Source organism: Spermophilus citellus, assembly GCF_964194105.1.
Source record: "Spermophilus citellus genome assembly, chromosome: 1".
Taxonomy (NCBI): domain Eukaryota; kingdom Metazoa; phylum Chordata; class Mammalia; order Rodentia; family Sciuridae; genus Spermophilus; species Spermophilus citellus.
In genome coordinates, this window is record NC_138182.1 from 196,142,106 (window position 1) to 196,148,105 (window position 6,000).

The following is a 6,000-nucleotide window of genomic DNA, read 5'->3' on the forward strand; positions in this document are numbered from 1 at the left end:
GTTCAAAAGAGTGAAAAGTTGAGAAGGGATACTGACCACCTGTCCCCATGTCTTACCCAGAGCTGGCGCTGGCTGGGCGCTCTAAGGCAGCCCTATTTACTTGAGAGCTGAGGCCTTCCCGGTCCTTCGAGCTGGGAGGCCTGCGACAGGATGGTGCGCCCTCTACAGGCGGCTTGCGGCGGACAGTGAGAGAGGACCTGAATAAGGAGCCTGTGCCACAGGCTCCTGGGACAGCCCTCTAAGGTAGCTGCCCTCCCCATTTGTTTGCATTCTTTAATTCTTCTCCTTCCTCCCAGTGACTTCTCTTCCCCAAATCTTGTCCACATGGGTTCTGGCTCTCCCACAGGCCGGGCTCAGCTCCAGGAAAGAGGGAGCAGATGAGGGATTGTTCCAGCAAGGCCCACTGATGAATTTTAAACATCTTGCCTCTCCCAGGACACTCGTTTCTAAACCCAGCCTCCTCTTAACATCCTTTCTATTTCTGTATTTTCCTCGCTGCTTTCCACAGAGATTCGGATTTCATTAGTGATGTGAACTGATAAAGACAGACAGCCCATCCGCGATTTTAAATTCGCTGCTCTAATTTAATCTCTCCTTTGATGTTTCTCCTTTAGAGGTAGCCTTAATCAGTTGGGTTTTCTTGGCTGCTGTTCATAGCTCTAATTTTCAGCTATGAGGTCAACGTCTTTGCCCTTCCTCAGCCTTTCCCCAGAGTAATCTGTCATAACAAGCACCTGGAAAAAAAAAAGGTGCTCTCATCTCTCCAGGTAGCCAGCCTTTTCAAATTCCTTAACCACCTTGTTCACTGCAGATACAGCAGGCAGCCAGTAGATCCGAGAGTCCTCAGTGTGAGGCCATCTGCATAGACTGCTGGCCATCAAATTCAGAGCCCTGCCTGGTAAATCTGGGTGAGCAGCAGAGCTGAGCGCTTGCCTTTTGTGGGATGTGAAATATGTTGCAGGATACAGTAAATGGGGTGCATCCACCTTAGGGGCTGAGCTTTAGGAAAACTCCGGGACAAGCAGGTAACCACCTATCTTCTCCACATTCGTGTTCTCTCTTCAGCTCAGTCACATTTCTGAGCAGATCATTCCACCACAGACTCTTTCCTAAGAAATGGATGAGGTGGGTCCGGGAGCAATTTACATGAAATCAAATGCACATTAGCACTGCCATCTTGTGCACCTGATAAAAAGCCTTGCTCTAAGAAGGCCACAGGATGCTCTGGAGATGGCTTTTGGGGATTATTCATGAACAGTTCTACATGTATGTGTGCAAGACAGAAGGATGGAGAAAGTACAACTAAGGGGGAGTAACACTAGAAAGCCTGTTTTGAATTCACCAGATTAGAGACTGGAATAATTTTGTAATTTTGTCAGGTCTCAATCCATCTGTCTCTTTTCTTCCAAAGACCTAAGAAAGTGTATTTCAAACATCAAGGGCAGAACTTTTCTTGACCTAATGGTCTTTTTGAAAATTTAACTGTTTTAGCTGGGCATGGTGGTGCACTCTGTAATTCTGACTAATTGGGAGCCTGAGGCAGATGATCACAAGTTCAACTCCAACCCTGGCAATTTAGCAGCAACCTGTCTCAAAGAGAAAAGGGCTGGATGTGCAGCTCAGGGGCATAGTACCTCTGGGTTCATATGCAATACAGACACACAATTCAAAGAGCAAAACAATGTTGAAAGGACACAGTGACATGTTCCCACTTATTCTACCCATATTTACCTTTCCAATGTTTTTTCTAGATAAATGTAAACAAATGATGAGTATATATTCTTAAATAAAAGAGGGCATAACATAGACATAATTCTGCACCTTGCTTAGGAACACATTATGACAAATTTAAAACGGAGGAGTCTAACAGATCATTTGCCCACTATATTCTATAATTAACATTTTTCCATACTTTATTACATACCTATTTTTAAAGAGAGAAGTTTTTTTAATATTTATTTTTCAGTTTTCGGTGTACACAACATCTTTATTTTTATGTGGTGCTGAGGATCAAACCCAGCGCCCTGCACACGCCAGGTGTGCGAGTTACCGCTTGAGCCTCATTCCCAGCCCCTACATACCTATTTTCTATCCTAGCCTTCTATCATTTTATCTTTTTTTCTGGTCTATTTCAAAATGAATTAGACACCACAATTAATTCTACATAATTGAGCATGCATATGATTAAAAGTCAACATTTGTTTACTTTTATGGATGTGAAATTCACAAAGTGTGCAAATCTTAAGTGTACATTCACCGATTGTGACAAATGAATGCCCCCATGAAACCCACACCCTATTGAGATCTAGAGCTCCCACCCAGAGAACTATTATGCAGAATTTTTTTCTAAACAGAGCAGTTTTGCCTAACTTCATAAAAATGGAATCATAGAATGCATGTTTATGACTTTCACGAAGTATAATGCCCTTGAGATTCATTCGTACTGTTGAATTGATCAGAAATTCATTCCTTTTATTGCTGATAGGATTCAATTGTATAGGGATACATTACCCCATATACTAGTTTAATTATTTTCCTCTTGATGGACACCAGTCTCCAACTAAATTTTGGTTATTGTGAATAAGTCAGTGAACATTCTATTATTGTTGTTGTTGTTGAAATATGTTTTATTTTCTCTTGGATAAATTCCTAGGAGTGGAATTGCTCGATTGTAATCTAGGTATATGTTTACATTTATTCAAAACTGCCAGATGTTTACTAAAGTCCTTGCACTATTTCCCGTTCCCACCAGTAATGTATGAAAGTTCCAGTTTCTCCACATTCTTGTCAGCACTTTATATGCTCATTCTTAAAAATTAGCCATTATGGTGAACATGTGGAATTTAATTATGGATTTATTTTGCATTCCTCTTATGAATAACAGCGACTTCACAGTGCTTATTTACATTTCACATGTGTCTTCCTCTGTGAATAACCTGTTCAGATCTTTTGACCATTTAAAATGTTTTTCTCGGGCTGGGGATGTGGCTCAAGCGGTAGCGCGCTCGCCTGGCATGCGTGCGGCCCGGGTTCGATCCTCAGCACCACATACCAACAAAGATGTTGTGTCCGCCGAGAACTAAAAAATAAGTATTAAAAATTCTCTCTCTCTCTCTCTCTCTCCTCTCTCACTCTCTTTAAAAAAAATGTTTTTCTCTCCTTCAACATGTCCTGATTATCTAACTTGTTAGATAAATGTTTTGTCACTGTTTTCTCAGTTTATGGCTGCCTACTCAGTGTCTTTTGATGATGGAATTTTTAAACTGAAATTAAATCAATTTTTTTGTTACTGCTTTTTCTGTTCTAGAAGCTTTGACTACTCCCTGAGTCACAAAATCATGTTTCTGAAATTTTTGTGGCTTTGAATATTACTTTAGACCTCTGAATCATCTCAATTTAATTTTCTGAGTATCAAGTGAGATAGGAATCAAGGTTCTTTGTTTTTCAATCTGCCTTTGTTTCACAGCCACTTGTTGAAAAAACTTTCCATTCCCTGTTGTATTATTGTGGTGCCTTGGTTAAAAAAAATCAATTGTGTATATAAGAGTGGGTCAATTTCTATGCTTCATTATTTCTGTTTATCCATTTGTAAACCCTTATATCAGTACCCCACCATCTTGGGGATGGGTGTCTGTCCTCTTACTTTGTTCCTCTGTAGGATGAGATACTCTAGGTGCTTTACATTTTCATGTGTATTTTAGAATCTGCTGGTTTGAGATTTCAATTTAAGTTTGGAATCTTGCCAATCTGATAGGTTAGAAATGGTGTTTGAAAGCAGTTTTTATTTTCATTTCCCTTATTAGATGTGAGTGTGAGCATTGATCAAACTTTCTAACAGTGGTGGTCTGATGCTTCAGGAGAGAGCAGTGAACAGGATTCCAGAAGGGACCAGCAATTTCCCAACCTCCCACCTCCTCACCTTCACCACCTCCCTCCCCTCCAAGCTCCATTATCGTTACTTACATTATACTAATCCACATTTGTGAAGTTTCTGGTATCCTTTAGGAGTGGAAAGAGATGAATGGCAGCTCAGCAAATAGGCAGCTTAAGAATGAATGTGGCGGGGTACGGTGGTGGTGTATGCTTGTAATCCCAGTGACTCGGGAGGCTGAGACAGGAGGATCCTGAGTTCAAAGCCAGCCTTAGCAATGGCTAGGCACTAAGCAACTCAATGAGACACTATCTCTAAATAAAATACAAAATAGGGCTGTAGTATGGCTCAGTGTTTGAGTGCTCCTGAGTTCAAGCCCCAGTACCCAAAACAAAACAACAAAAAGTGGAAGGATGGACAAATTCACAGGTAGAATGGTTGGCACAGATGCAGACGTTTGGGTGGATGATTTGAATGTGGGGAGGAAGGGTAGGTGCCAAACACTTCCCTGTGAGCTGCACAAACCAGGGCATTTTCTTACTGCTCCCCAGGCTTCTGCACATACTCTCTGAGGTCTTTGGGTCAGTGATTTGATTGGACCAGGACAGCTGAATACCTGACAGGCTGAGTGTGAGGATAAAGGTCAGCAAAGTGTTGTACTTAACACCCTGAACCTAGCTGTGGAAGCAGAGTTCCAACACTGTTGAGAGAAAACAAGGAGATGGAATTATTTTCAGATAGAGGGCAGTAATTCCAACCTCCACATCCCTCAGGCCTGCCACATGAAGATAGTGCTCTTTAAAATGGATGTCAGTCTTGGAATGTTTCCTGAAAGACAGTTTAGAAATAGAATGTGTCACTCCATGAGCCCGCTGTCCCATGTCAGTGGGAAATTCTGCCGTCTGCAGATGAGACTCTTATTAGAGAAACAAGGTTTTACAGGCATTATCTCCATATAGGAAAATTATTACATCAATGAATATTTATTATGTTATAGAAGGAAACTGGTAGTGTTTCTTCAGTTGACTGAGTATAGGAAAAGTTGTTCTAACACATAAACTTATGACCCAACTTATTTTCTGCTTTAGTATTCCCATTACAAAATATTTCATATATACAAAATGAGATACTGATAAGAAAGAATAATAATATAGGTATTAAGTAGAGACCACTCACATATGGTCATATGGTAGGTATATGTTTCAGAAGTAAAGACTTTGGAAGATCCTGTATACCTCTCTCCATCATATTTATATTGCCCCCAAATCAACAACTACAGAATTTTGTGTTTGCTTGTTTATGTTGTAGTATTAACTGAACAATTACATATGTTCCAAAATATTGTTGCAAATTTTATATAAAATTTTTCTTTGTGTAAATGAGCTTATACTATATGTAATTTTCTATGGTTGCTTTTTATTCATATTTGTTAGGTTTATTGAGGTATAATTTGTATATAAGACTTAAATTTTTTTAGTGTTTAGTTCAAATGACTTTTGACAAATGTGTAACTGAGTACTCACTCCTATAGTAAGGACAGCATTTCCATTACCTCAGAAAATTTTTATGTACCCTTGGTAGTTATCCCTCAGCCACTGATCTGGGCGGTGGGGGATGTATGTTTATGTATTTTTTGGCTTTTTTTCAGCTAGTCATATGAATGGAGTCATAGGGTATCTTCTTTTTTAGTTTATTTTTTCTCTTAACATGCCAACAGGTCTTTTTGTGGCCGTTTCCTTTCATCTCTGTCTAGAAGTAGATTTTCTGGGTCATACGGTAGGTATCAGTTTATAAGAAATGCTCAAAATATTTTTGTGCCATTTTACATCCCAACCAACCATTGTTCAAAATCCTTCAGAAGGGGTAATGCCAGTCTTTTGAAGTTTACCACTCTATTTACCCTACAGAGTTATTCCTTTGAGATTTTATTAGTTTGTTATTTTTATTAACATGAACTAATTGCACATATTAATAGTCCAGCATGATATTTCAACACATGTGTGGAGTATGCACGGGTCATATCACGCTAATTAGCATTTCCTTCTCCTTATTCCTTTAGGTTTGGAGACATCAAGCTGTTCTCCTAAATGTTCATAAAATATGCAATAGGTCAATGTGAACTACACTCA